Here is a 14982-nt window from a genome sequence, read left to right on the forward strand (position 1 = left end):
AGGTTTGCTTATTTCCTAGTCCAAAATCTAAAGAAGCTTTACATTTCATTATGAACAAGTACCAGGAGCTGGTTGTTCAGCATGTAAATATGTTTAAAATCAGAAAAAAATGGTTTAGGTAATCCTTGCATACGGTGATGTCTGTCTCTTGTGTAAGGAACTGTTTAACTCTCATGCTATTTTCCCCCTTCCTCTTACCTATTATTTTGAATCTTTCATCTCATCTTTAAACTACACAGGAGCCCAGTCATCACCCATGAAGGGCAGAGGAGACAAAAGAAGTATATATTTTTAGACAACTCCTTGGAATAAGTGTTTGCCTAAGGTACTACGTTATGCATTGGCTGTATTGAATGCTGTGTCTTGGTCTCTCCTCTGAAAGTATTCACCCAAGGCATTGCATAGTGCCTGCACACTGAGAAGAGAGGTGATGACATCTAACAGCAGCTACCCCCAGCACCCCCTTCATTTTAGCATGCTGCTTACTATGGCAGAAAGAAGCAGAGTGTATGACACAAAACCTTTTTCCCTCCACCCAAAAAAAATTGCTTTTGAAAATGGCACAGAATGAAAACTGCAGGTTCAAGGTCAGAAAAAGGAAAGGAGAGGGGAATTTATTCTTTTTTAAAGTGTCCTCCTCAGTATGGTCTAGCTGGTAGCCTGTTGCCTGCTCCCATCTTGTCCCACCACCTGTTTTCCAGGGGGAAGGCACTATGGTGGTGCAGGTAGTGGTTGTTTCCCACGGGGGCAAATTTTGCCATTTGCATAAGATCTGACTCAGAGAGCTGGTGGCAGCTGCCCCCAACATGGACAAAACTGTGGCAGCTCCTGATGGAAGAAGAAAAGGCACTGAAATCCCCTGCTGAAAATGTTCACAGCCCAAAGAAACATCCTGTATTTTTGCATGGCATAGATTTGCAGTTATTAATTTAGAAATGGAAGGAATAATTGTCTAGAAACTGACAGTAGCTATGGTATTGAATGCATCTCACTCTTTAAAACTTAAAAGGTCTGCAGATAAAGCTAGTTGCATAAGAAAAGCTCCAAATTTTATGTATTCAGTATTTTCAACAGATTTTTTCACTGTCTTCCAACATCTGCCTAGCACTTGAAAGCTTAGTTCTCTGTAGTCAGAAAGGTACTATTCCAGTTTTCCTGCCATCTTTATCTCTTTTTTTTTTAACATTTTTGTTGTGCTTCTAATAGAACAATATGGCTTGCTATCACTTGTTTGATTTCAAGTTATGCCTGTAACACTGTACAATGCTGCTGCAAAATGTCTCCTGACAGTCACAGGAAGCTCCTGCATGGAACAGAAGTCTCCTCTGAGCCAGGCTAACTGCTGTGCCTTGCTCCTAGGGTGCCTGGAGCAGTAAATGGTAATGTTGGTCATGTGTGATTCTGAGCACTGTATAAATTTCTGCCTAGTTCAGTTTTTCTGTCTCCCAGTCCGGATCAAGGGGATAGTGAGATTTTTGGCAGTACATTATGGGCTGTAGAAGTAGCAGCTGGTTTCCACTCATCGTCTGTGTTCCTGTTAGCCTGCATTAATGGTGCAGCTGTGCCAGTGTCACCCTTTGAGCCTGTGCCCAGTTGGCCTAAAGCAAACACAATTCCACAGGAGCCGAGACGGTGCTGTCCCTTTTGATGTGGAACGTGGCTGCCTGTGGCATGGAATGCTATGCCTTGCAGGGAAGTAGAGAGTTCAGCAGAGGAGATCAAGTTCTTGACAACTGTGGAAACATCTGTAGAGCAGGGCACAGCTTCTTGCTTTTTGCAGTTTCACTCCGGATGCTCAGAGTTCACTCTTCTCCTCTGCTCATTCCAAGTATTATTCTGGAGTGGGAACCAGGAGGGGAAAGGTCAGATGGGTGAGAACAGCATTTGTGGGGCAAAATTCAGTCCCTGGAGTGGGGACCAAATCTGAGGGTGGTGAAGCACAGAAACCTCTGTTCAGCCTTAAGGCCAGGACACAGCTGCAGCACTATATTGGTCAAAGGAGTGCTTAGAGAGATCCTCTTTTTGATCTGATATTCAGATTCCTGAGACCTGACAGGGATTAAAAGAGGGGCTATAGAAGGGGCAATGTGATGGAGCCCTGCTGGCCACAGGGGCTGCTGCTGCTCAGTGGGGCTGGGGCATGCACAGTGGCCAGCTGGGCAGATGGTCCATTCCGAGCCTGCAGGGAAGGATGGCTGGGATGAGTTCACTGAGAGTCCAGCACAAGGGGGAGATGCAAAAAGGACCTCAAGAGGAGTGTTGTGGTACCAGGATGCCTTGCTTCAGCATCTGAGCAAACAAAGTCAGGTTATAAAGCCAAAATGGTAAGATTCCTGTGACAGTAGGAATTCTGTTTGTTGTAGTTTCTTTTTCCACAGCAGAAGTTCCAGCTGCTGTCTCATCTCTGCTTGCTTGGGCTCTGCAGCAATTGCTGCAGTTTTCCTGCCATGAGCAAGGGTGGCTCTTTCCACAGCATCTATGTGAAACAAATCTGTGTTGCTTTCAGGGGTTGTCTGTAACCTGTTGTGACTGGTTGTATTTCCTCACAGAGAGGAGAATAGGGATGGTCTACAAATTATTACTGAGGAACCCCAGACTGCATTGCAGGAGACTCTGGAGTTTGATGAAATTTCAGGTGGGGCTTATGGTCATACTATATGTCAGGATTTCTCTGCTAAATAGCTGAAAAAAGAGTTCTTGTTTTAGAGAGACTTCAGTGCTAGTGGAATATAAACTGCACATATATGTGACATTGACAAGAGAGTATAATTTGCAGTATTTCAAGTTTGGGTGTGTTAAAATGCATAGAATGTGGGCTGGCCTTTGAATTTAGAGCACCTGAATGTGAGGCTTCCTATCAGATGGCAACAGCCCTGGCAGTGATGGGACTGCTATGATGTGGTCAGAAGCGTCTTGGCAAGTGACAGATCACAGAGCAGACAGTGAACTCCACTATGATGCAGCTTCTTGTCTGCATTGGTTATTTAAATCACACTCTCTAACCCTGCCCCTGCTTGGGTTATCTCACCTGAGACCTTTGAGTAAAACTAGGTTAAAATGTACTTGCAAGAGAAACATTTTCGAAATGTAACTCACTTGCAGTGCATTAAATGAGCAAATTTAAAAGCCAGTGTGAGTGAAGAAAATGAAAGAAAGGTTTCTGAAGCCAGGGAGTAACCAAAGCAGAAACAGGACACTGGCTGTAATTTGTACCTGAGACCCGTGAAAGCTGACCCCAGGCCTGCAATTGCAGAGCAGGTGTAACCCCTAATAGGCTTGGACAAGTAAATAAGACCTTGCAGCAGTGAAAGTGCCTTATTGTGACTGTGCTTGTGGGAGCCAGTGTTTTTCTCAGCCAGGCTCCACTTCACTGTGTGCTCCTCACGATAAAGCTCTTTCACTTAGGCTTAGTTCCAGTATTCAAGATTTCTGTGTATTTTTAGCATGTTGTTTGTTTATCATCTGCCATATATTTCTTATAGCAACAGCAGGGCAAGTTAAACATGGGGTCTCGTGTCTAAAATAGCTTTTCTTGGAGAACATAGTGCTTTTATACTCTCTGGTTAGGCTTTTTTTGAGGGAGGGAAGGGGAACTTTTATAAAAAAATAAGTGTAGAATAAAATAAAAAAAAAAGTGGAAAATCTTTGAAGCTGACACTCTACAGCTAAATTTAACAGTTTAGATTTATGTGCAAAGTAAGGAATTTTGGTGCAGAAGGTTACTTTAGCATTTCTTTCTGTGGAGAGAAATGTCAATGAGCATGAATGTGTATGTACACACACACAGAAGATGGGTACAATGACTCATGCAGACAAAAGAAAAATTAAGAAAGCTGACAATGCAAGGGCTGGTATTTAAAACAGGAGGGGTGTGTAGTGAGCATTCTTGTAGAGTAGCCATTATTTATTAAGTAGAGGCAGAGTGAGTTGAGCTATACAAAAATATAATGAGACATGCTTCAAGGAATTTGCAGCCTATTACAAACTCAGAAAAAAACACTGCGGGCACATAAAGTACAATAAGTGCTGGTACAAGTTAGCAGTAGTGAAGGAATCTGGCTGAGGTCATTGTTGAAAAGCATTGTGAAAGGAATGAGTCTGGAGGAGGAGGAGAGGGGAAAGTCATCTAAGGTGAAATTCTTTGGAAGACTTAAGTGGACCTGACACCAGCTCCTCTGCGTGGGGTGAATTTTATCCTTGATGCTGGGGAAAGTTGACTTCCCACTTGGAGAGGAGTTGGGGGAAGGCAGAGAAAACTGAGGCAGGCTGGACTGGGAGGAAAGGTTTTATGGTGGGAACTGAGGGAGCTTTTGAAGATCAAGCTGAGGGAAAGTTAAGAGGGAAAGAGGAGAAAATCTGAATTTATGGAACTACAAAATGACAGCTGAGCTTGATTTGGAGCTAGTCAAGGAACACTAGTTACAGATGGTACTGAGATGGTTTTTGGGAGCTGAGTCAATCCAGAGGATTCAATACCATAGGAAATGTAGAAAAATTGTAAATAAAACAAGAGGAGAGGAAATCTTTATTTAATTAATTCCTTGCCTGGGCACTGACTATCCTTATTTCTGGAGTGTGTTGTTTCTTAATTTAAAACAAGAATGATTATCCATGGCCTGTGTCATGGAGGTGATCAGAAAACAGAAGGGTACCTATTCCTGTGGAGTTGTCGAGTGATATCTTAAAAAAATAAATCTATGAACTCAATAAGTATGAAGGAAGAAAAGGGAAGATCAAAGGTGAGATGGAAAAGGAGTTGCTTATTAAATTGCCTGGAGAAAAAAAAAAGTGCCATCTGGATCTGAAAAATGAGTAGTAGTGAGGTAAAAGCAGGAAAAGCTATGTGGAGGGAGCTGACTCTGAGTGGCCAGGTGCCTCCCTGTGTTTGTACTTAGCTGGTTTTAACTAACAGGGAAGTATATCCTGGTGTGGGGGTGGTCCCCACACAGAACCCAAGGCTAAGCTTTGCTTAGTTAAAGGTTAGTGCTGACAATACCATCTTATCACAGCGAGCTGAAAAAGAATGCAATGGGACTTCCTAGTAGTGAATTTTAGGGAATCTTCCTGGTTTTTGGTCGCAAGGGACAAGAAAATAACAAATTGTGGCTACTATAGCATGGCTCTTGGGCAGGTTTCAAACCAGCTACAGTTTTGAACAGAGTCTGATGAAGTAGAAGACCTTACCCACTCTATAAATCATAAAAGAACCTCCTTGCACCTTCTCTTTTTCCATATTATTACTGTGCACTCTCTGGGGCTGCACACTCACAGAGGAGGCAGTTCCAGGCAGCAGATGATCCTGGCTGCTCTCAAAGCAAACAGGGAGAGAAGGGGCAGACAGTCTTTCTTCCAAGATCATAAATTTCAGGGAGGAATTCTTTACCCTTATCAAAAATTATGCAAGAACATCTTCTGACCCTGGACCTGTTAAGCTGTGAGTGCCCTGCCTTACCCTTGGCACTGTGAAAACAGAGCAGCCCTGTTGCTTTTGGGGGTGACCTTTGGCTCTCCTGCGGTGTAACTTAATGAGTGTGGCAACACCTCACCTCTGCAGCCTGACCTGGCTCACCTTTTGTGTGGGGGACACTGAGGCTTGGGCTGAAGAACAGTGCATTTAGTCACAAATACAGGTCAACTATGTGCTGTTTCCTAGATCTCTGAATGTGCACTTGGGAGCAGGGAGGGAGAGTTTGCTCTTCAGCTCCTGCATTCCCCAACTCCTCAGTTCAGAGCAAGGGTTCGGGAAGTTATAGCCTCCTACATTTATTTCATAACAGTGCAGGTGCTTCTAAGTCAGTGAATTCAACCATCCTGACAACATATTTGCTTTTTCCAACTGTCTATTCAAGGGATGCCCAGAGACCCTGTGGCCCTACTCTCAAAAATATCAGCTGTTGAGAAAGAGTCTCTAAAGATTGTTCATGTACCATAAGCAAATACTTGATGAAATAAACATTTTTTGAAATATTTACTTGTATACCAGATGACCTTTCACCTGTTTAGCATGGTAGTTAGTGTGAATATATCTTCTGTGTGTCTCCTTGGCAAAATCTGGTTTAGAACATTCCACACAGATCTGGAAAGAGAAACCTGCAGTTTGGGGAAAAAGATGTATCTGTGGACTGCTGCCCCTGCCAGTTTTCAGGAGTTTATTACTCTTAGGGGAAAGCTTAATAGTCTGTTAATTGAGAAGACAGAAGATCTTTTACACTTGGCTGCACACTATTATTAGGAGCATAGCAATAAAGGGAACAAACCTTAGCCCACATATTCAAGTAAAAATTTGCAAAATAAGTTTAACAAGATAGTGATGAATTATCCACGCTACAATGTGTAGCAGAGCACAAAAGGGATAATAGCAATAAAAGCATTGATTACTGCCAGGGATTCTGCTCAGTTTTATTTTTTCCATCGACAAGGTTCTTGTTTCTGGAGCTTCTGACTTAATCCACAGGTTGTAGAATTGCAGCTCCATAATGTCATGGCAAGGTGGAGTCCAGCCTAGCTTGCATAAAATTACTAATTTTTCCAAAATCTCACCACTTTTTAAACTTTGGATCCAGACAACTAGATCAGAGTGAGCACTGAGTTCCTGGGAGGTACAGAACAGTTTGTTCTGAGGTTTTGCTTGCTTTGTATGCAGGAGAAACTGCTGCTTTCCAGAGGGTGGTCTGATGGTGCTGTGATTCACACGTAGTAGCAGTGGTACCATGACAACTTCAAACTCAGCCGTGGCTGTGAATTTCATCTCCAGTGCCAGCCCCATCTTTTATAATTCCCATGGCGACTTTCTTGGTGGTTTGTTTGGGTTTTTTTCATAATGGTACAGTGTCACTCTGAACTGTTCCTAAGGTTTTAATGCAAGTTGTTATTGTCCCAGCTTAAACAAAGAAAAGAACACAGCATTAAATTTGTGAACAATTCTGGGGTTTATGTTTTTATATCAAAGTAAATTGTGGCTCTGTAAACAAGAAATGATTTGATAAACTCTGTTGTAATTGATCTTTACCTACTTAAAAGAAGTCCAGCATGTGGCCATGCTGCTGGTATGGAGTCCATGAAATTTTGATCTCAGGCTTTCCTGTGATTAGCTCCTGGTTCTTGCACGTGGCTTTGCCAGGGCAGGGTCTGAGCCTGTGTCTCTGTTCCAGGGAAACCAGAGGTCTCTTGCAAAAACAGCTGTGGGCTTTTGAATCTGCATATCTAAATCCAGTTGTTCCCCAAAGAATCTGCATCACTTACCACTTGAGAGAAGATCTTTCTTTAAGCCAAGTTAGGAGCACCTGCACTGGGGTACATAGAGAGCATGCAAGCTTTGAAAAGGAGGAGTAATATATCTTTTTTATGCTTTGTTTTAATCAGGCCATCATCATCTGTTTTTGTAGACAAACAATTAGTTTCAGGACAGAAGACAATGATCCAGTGGAAGGCACAGCACCATGGTCTGTTTCTAGAGCCTGTGGCTGTCCAGTCCCATGCCTCATGTAGCCCTTTTGGGAAACCAGGTGTCTGCAGGAGCAGTGGGCAAGCATTCATAGCATGGATATTTTCAAACCTTTATGGTTTGCTGAAGAAGCTTCTGTTTAAAAACAAAAAGCTCCTATTAAAAACAAAAAATGCTCCTATTAAAAACCAAAAAAAAAAAAGAAAAAGACTTTTGTGCAGCAAGGGCTTGCACCTGGCATGGTGTAACAGCTGCATTGTAGGGAGCAAGGATTTTACCAGGAGGGGGATTTTAAGTAAGCTCATTAACTCCTACTGCAAGCACACAAGTGTAGCTTGAAGCAGAGGAGCAGGCTCTGTTGCTGTACCACGTTTGTGTTCATCATCAGGTTGTGGGTCAGGATGAGTCCTTGCTGGTGCTGAATTTCCAGTATTTTCTTCTGCAAAGTTGTTTGTTTAGAAATACTTATAACCAGGGCTGTTGGTGTGTGTGTGTCAGGGCCCTGGCGCCACGACAGGCTGTCACTGTCACTGTCCCTTGCCTCCCTCATGGCAGAGCTGGTGCTGCTCCGGAGCCACATCTGCTCCCTGAGGAGATGGTGGGACAGGACTGGCCATGAGGCCCTGCCGTGTCCTGCTGTAGTGGCCCTGTGCCATGATGGGAATAGGAAAAATAATGTCTGTTGTGCACTCGGATGAGGCAATTCTCCTTGTTCAGGAGGAGCACAGGGAAGGGACCCGGGCAGGGCATTTGATGGTGGCATCTGAGAGCCATATATATTCCAAACATCTGGAAAATATATGGAATTTGCATGCGAGACATGCACTACCTACTGAAATACCTTTGTAAATCCAAAAATGGAGGGGGTGGGGGGAACAACCCCAAGATGAAGAAGAGGAACTTTCCAAATATTTCAAATGCATTTTTAAAAAGCAGATCTACTGTGTCTCCTGATGAGTTCTGACTAGCTCCTCATACAAATTGTGTCAGCTCTGCCAAGAGCTGAGATTATTTTGGGCCTGCCTGGATCACGTCAAAGCCGTTTGCACCCTCTTGCCCTGGCGCCAAGTGCACCAATGCGCTGCTCTGGCTGGGGCATGCACTGCCCTGACCCGGTCGGGTATGGTGCACTCACTAAAACCAAACAGGTGCTGGGTGTGGGCACTTCCTCCTGTCCTGGGAGGGCAGAAGGACCGAGCCATGTCACAGGAGAGGGCTCTGGGAGCCAGGACTCTCAGGGGCACCTGGGCATTGCTCAGAAAGGAGGAGATGGGGCGTGAGGAGAGCGCTTCTGCTGATGGCAGCTCTCCTCCGCCAATGACTCAATAAAATCTGGCAGCCAGCTGGATCACCACCAACACAGTGTCTTGAGGTGTTGCTAGGACAAAGTAAAAATACTGTGACTGGTGTGGCATCTACACTGTGCCACGTCTACGAGCAGCTCAGAGTCAAGGTAGTCTAAGGAAATGTGAACCTGCTGGAGCTGTCACGGAGAAATTTGGAGTAAGACGCTAGCACAGTACAGGAGACAGTGCATAAGCTGATGCTGGCTAAGGGTTCCACAGCCCATTCAGCAAGGTATGCCATGTGTGGAGAAATGGCAGCACAGCCAGTCATCACTGTCACCCGCTGAGGAGGAATCTCAGCCACTCCACAAACCAAGCACGTGACAGGGACTGAAACGCACCCAGTGGAGGGAGCGGAGGTTTCTGCACGTCTGAAACTGCTGTTCTTTTTTCCACCCTGGTGAAACTTCAGTCTGCACAACTGTGTCTGCAGAGAAACACAAGCATTCCTCGCAAGGAAAACTGGTGATAACAGTTGGTGTGTGGCGTAGAGCAGGGATGCCGACAGACGGCTCCCGGGAAGCGAACGGGAGCGCCACGCAGGAGCAGCAACATTTGCCCACCAGGAGCCAAGATCCAGGGCCGTGTTTTCCAACAAGTGACACGAACTGACACAGTTTGGGCAGCTGCCTCTGCAAATGGGGAGCCTTCGAAGATGCTCATCCCTCTCCTGCAATTTGACAGCCCAGTCATGTGTGACTCCTGGTGGCTGATCTTTCCTCAAACACTTGGTTTCCATCCCTGCAAATGGACTTGGTGCTCCGATAGCCTGCCAGCTGTTCGGTTTTAAGGCAACAAGCACACTGCAAGTATTATTTTTTTTACATGTGCTTGCTTCAATATGTTCAGATGTGAAAGTACTTAACTGCATAATGCCCCAGATGTCTGAAGGCCTCTTGGGGATGAGAGCACGCACTGGTGATACTGTCGCCTGGAACAGTGTTTTTTGTGTGCATTAGGAATGACTACAATCAGTAATGGAAATTTAGGGCAGGAAACCACCTACCCAGAGACAGAGCTCTGTCTCTGCAGACAGAGCCATGCACAATAATTCTGAAAATTGAGCAATATTTGATATCCAGATAAACTGAAGACTAGTCTGAAACTCAGCCACTCAAAAACCAAGTTAAAGTAGGTCAGTGAGTTTAGACCCAGCATTGCAGTTTGAACAACTCACAGAAAGTATCTGCATATTTTTCAAAACATAGGCACTGCCTAAAGCCATTGCTTTGCAGCAGATCCAGAAGTCGACTGAACATCCAAAAGCCTAATCCAAGACCTTCCAGTGCTGCAATAACATTGAAAATGAGACTAAATCATCATCCTTTTTAAAGAAGTGTTCAGTCAGGAGAAAAAATTTAAAAGGGTTAAGCTTCAGCTGACACATGCCCTACTTCTCATGTGAGCTTGCTAGGAACAGCAGCAGGAATACATCTCTGTGAGAGCAAGCCAAGCATGAAGCTTGGTTTTGGCCTTGGAGTCATACTGTTATGGCCCATCTTGGGCTTGTGTGGGGCCACAATACTTCTCCCAGCTCAGTCCTGCCCACCAGCTGCTTCCTTCCAGGGCAGAGCCTGCCCACAGCCACCACAAACCTGCCCTTTGACAAGGCTGATTCACTGTTGGAGTGTGGAGAAGAGAAGGCAGCAAGTGTTGAGTGTCCCCTGGGCAGTGTGGCTTAGCTCCAGGGTGATAATGGCTCTTTCAGCAGGGCACTCAGAAATGCAGCAGGCTGGGACAATCCCATCAGAAACAACTGCATTGTCACCTTTAGGAAAATGAGCAGCAGGATTCCTGCTTCCTCATCCAGGTCCAATGCTAGTAATAAGAATAGTTAATGTTAATTTGTTACTGGGGAAGAGCAGCAGCACTGGCCAGTTATTTGGGCTGGCACGTGACTTCTCACTTTTTTTGTTGGTATTTCCTCTCTCCTTAAAACACAGAAACTTCTGGTTCTGGCATGCCATTTCTCTGCTAGTTTTTAACACATAATATGAGGGTTCATTTAAAAAAAGCAAACAAACAAACAAAAATACAAATAAATAAAAAAGACAGAAAAATCACTCAAGCCAGAATAAAGGGACAGCAAGTAACTGGCTAGAATCCTTAATCTCTCTCAATAGCACAGGAAAGCTTGTACAGACTTTCACAGTGAATGACTCAGGTTGGTATTTAAATTTATTTGAGAAGAAATCACCCTAAAAATATAAGTGAAGACCGATGCAGTTTTCTAGGTTAGGTCTGCCTTATTTAGTGAGCCTCATTACATGTTCAATGACATAAAACCAGGTGGCAGTTGACACACTAAACCAGTCTAAACAGGTCACAGTCTGCTCCAATGTCAATCATTTGCCTGGGGTCAGGAAGTAAAAGTAGGCCATGACTTCATTTCTAAAAGCATCAGATTCGGTATTGTTCCTTGTTAGTTTTGCTCAGCTCCTGTGTTGAAGTGCACTGGTCACATCCATCCAGGGGAAGTAGCTGAACCTGAGGCTGTGTCTTCCTAGGAATCCAGTGGGCAGTGTCCACCCCTACCTTTTCTGGCTGCTGAGTGGGTGGCTGTTTGTTATCCCTCTTGCCCTGAGCAAAAATCATTACGGATTTCACAGAGCAGCTCTCTCAAACAGTTCTCGTTCTGCGTATGCCAAAGGTACACAGAGGCATGAAACGCAGTCACTGGGATAAAAGTCTTGGCTGATAGGCTGGCATCAGGATCTCTCCTTTGGTTCACATCAGCCGATTGACACCTCTGGTGTCCCTCTTTTCAGTTAGCAGAGTAATTACAATAACATCCTTTTTGCTAAAACAGAGTTTCTGAAAATACGTTGTGTACAGCAGCAAGGAAAAGCCTTGCTGTGGAAAACAACAGCTTTTGTAAAACTGCATTGTCTGTGGAAAAAAGGCACAGACTTATTTCAGCGGGCAATAGTTAACAGTGCAATCCTGCCAGATCACTCCTTGCTTTCCTATCTCCAAGTAGTAGCTCCATAGGAAAAAAATAATTTTCTTTGAAGTAGGAAGAACGAAAATACAACATTTTACTTTCTTTTCACCTCCAATTCAGCTGTAAGGCCAGGAATTAGAGGGCAGGGTCTTCAGTGCCATGTTGAGGTGCAGAGAGAGCAGTGGTAGGTCAGCAGAGGTTTAGCCCCAGAGTCTGCCCTGGGGACACACCCCAGTCTGAGCTTCCTTTAGTGTGCAGCACCACCCACACTGAGATATTTCATCATGGCAGTGCTGCTTTTGCCAGGTGTTTTGGAGGCTTTACTAATAAAAACATAGGCGACTGCTGAATCAAGTGAAAATTCATCACAATCCTTTTAGATAAGATGCTGTAGGACCCTTGACACAAGTCTTTCAGTGATAAATTTCTATTGTGTGTTAAATAAAATTACTTAGAATCATATTCCAATTTTTAATTTCAGGCAGCTGTGTGGATCATCAACATTCCTGAAGGATCTGAGGTAAATTCAATTACTGAGAAGTGTTTCACCTGATATAGAAAATTGAGTGGTGTGCATTACATTATTAGATGTTTTTTTATTGATTTCTGAGGGGCTATCCTATTATAGTTTTTTAATCCTTCTAAAGACTGCCTCACATTTTGGAGAAGCACTTTGGGTCTGAACAGCCACGCTAAAGGAGCGATTTATTTGGTCTTAGTATGAGAAAAAAAAAAATCAGCATTTTAAAATTTGTCACCAGTTGGAAGCTGAGATTTAAATTTGAGAAGGGTCAAATCTGGATTAAGTATTTTAGATGTACTTCTCAATAGAAAAGTGTGAACAAGCAGAAAAATTCTGAGACACGGCATGGATGGAAAAGGAAATATTGCTGTGCAAATATTAAGAGAGTAATGTGCTGGAAACTAAGATGGAAACTTTCTGAACTCTGATACTTACTGAAGCATAAACTGGACTTCAGTGGCATCTTCCATTAATTGTTCCCTGTATGGTAATTCTGTGTGGACCAGTAATTTTGGTATAATATAATGCCACCTGCCTTAGCCACTCATATGGTCTCTTTTCTTGTGGCTGGTTCAAAGTAGAACTTTACATACCAGACAAAAATTAATTCTCCAATTCCATATGTCTGAATACAAACTTGAGACTGAGTCAGAAGCGGTTAAAAGTAAACTTCAAGTTCTGAGATCTCAGAGAAAAACTTGTGCTTCACAGATTCATAAATGCATTCTAGTTTTGCCAAGTTATATAGTTCTAGTGTTTGTCACTAGGTCGTAAAATAAATATGTGATCTGTTTTGTTTGGTTTCGGTGTGGTTATGCTTTGTTTATTTGTTTGGGGTTTTTAAGAGTACTTTTTAGACTTGTTTGTGAACCTCCAAAGCAGGCTAAAGTTGGTTGTGGGAATATTTGGCAGAGACTACAGACTAAAGTGAGATTGTTTTCCCAGTGGAAATGTTGATTACTCATTTTTCTTCTTTTCCTTCCTAGGAACTCTCTCCAAGGTTATGTATTTTAGGATCAGAAGTGTAATTGTATCCTCAGAGCATATCAGTTCAGTTTATGTAGGGAGCATCATGGCATGTGTCATATGAATTCACTGGTCAAACGCTATCTAATGCTGGTCTGCTTTAGTTCAGATTATCAGTAGTTTGCAAGCACAAAACCATGTTCTTTGTTGTCATTCAATAGAGATCTAAACCAGAGACCACCAAACTTTTTTCTTAGTTATCCTGCTGTAGACCACATAGGCTCCTTAGCAGCAGAAAAAAAAAAAAAAAAAAAACCCTCAAATTTGTTGAGTTTGTTGTTTTGCAGAAATTAGTAGTGCTGTGTTTTAAGTTACAGAACAACTGGAAAATAACCACTCATATTATATTTACAGAAGCACATTTTCTAGGATAAAACTGAGAACTCAGCCTTGTAACCATAGCTCAGCAACTAACATTGAGAAATCAGGATAAGTTTTAATAAGTCCTTAATAAAACTGAAGGTGTATATTAATAGAATGTCACAGCTGTCAATTAACAGCTTCTGGAAGTATCACAGCTGTACATATTTTCAATGTAAAGTATTATTGGCTTAGAATAATATAATTAAAGTATAAGGAGGAAAGATGTTCTACTGAAAAATCTATTTTTAGCTTCAAAGAAACTTAAATTGAAGAGGTAGAAAACATTAGGTCACTGATGGCATTCTCCAGAGCCCTGAGAATTCAAGGGGAATTCTGGATTGAATGCAGTCAACCACAGCAAATGTGAAAGCTTGGTGAGAAAATGCCCCCATAAGCAAATGATGCCTGATGGATGTTTATGCCAGAAAATTACTTTCTGTGGGGATTTTAAAAAATACTACTTTTTCCAAAAATAGATGTAAAAAATATTGCATGCTATGTTTTATACCTCTTTTTCAGGGTCCAGGCTTTTAATTGCAGCCCAGTGTGATTCAACTGAGAGTGAGGAATTCTAACGTGTTCACACATTTCTCTAAAATCTGTTAGTTCTTCAGATAGCTGAAAGAAATACTTAAGTTGAAATTACCTTTATGTACTGAGGCAATCTCCTGAAATGCATTGCCATTGTGGGCAAGTTCCTGTAACTGTTGTTGAACCAGGGTACTCTTTATTTCAGTTCACATTGTGTTGGTATTTCATTTCTAGAACAGGTTCAAACCTACATATTTTGATGTATCTAGTAGTGAAATCTCCAGTTAAGCAGAGGGGTTGAAATAACCAATATTTACATTGACAGAGGAATGCAGGGAAGTTTTCTTCTTGTAATATTGGCTGTAGTGAGTTTTATTAACCTTTTATTTCCTTTTTGTAGCCAGGTGACACTGCTTATTCACTGCACAAACTAAATTAAACAGCAGCTGGTTGGCTCCCACATTATTCTGTATAAGGATTTCAAACTCATCCTGGTGTATCACTTTCCATATGTTTCACACTGAATTTTAAGCAGAGGAATGTCTGTCTCAGCCTAGATACTTCCAGTCACACCTTCCTGGTGCAGAAAGTCCTGGTTAATAATTGAATCACAAATATACTTCTTCTAGATCTCTACAAGCATGCTGTTATTCTTCCCAATTCTTTACACAAAACAAACCTCAAAACTCCAAACCAAACCAAAAAAAAAAAAAAAAAAAAAAAAAAAAAAAGAGTGTTGAGGGCAAAAAACATATTTGCCCTTATTTAAAAAAATTCTGTCAGAAGCAAGACCATAGCAGCAACA

This window comes from Onychostruthus taczanowskii, unplaced genomic scaffold (assembly GCF_017590055.1).
Source record: "Onychostruthus taczanowskii isolate IOZ18803 unplaced genomic scaffold, ASM1759005v1 scaffold47, whole genome shotgun sequence".
Taxonomy (NCBI): Eukaryota; Metazoa; Chordata; class Aves; order Passeriformes; family Passeridae; genus Onychostruthus; species Onychostruthus taczanowskii.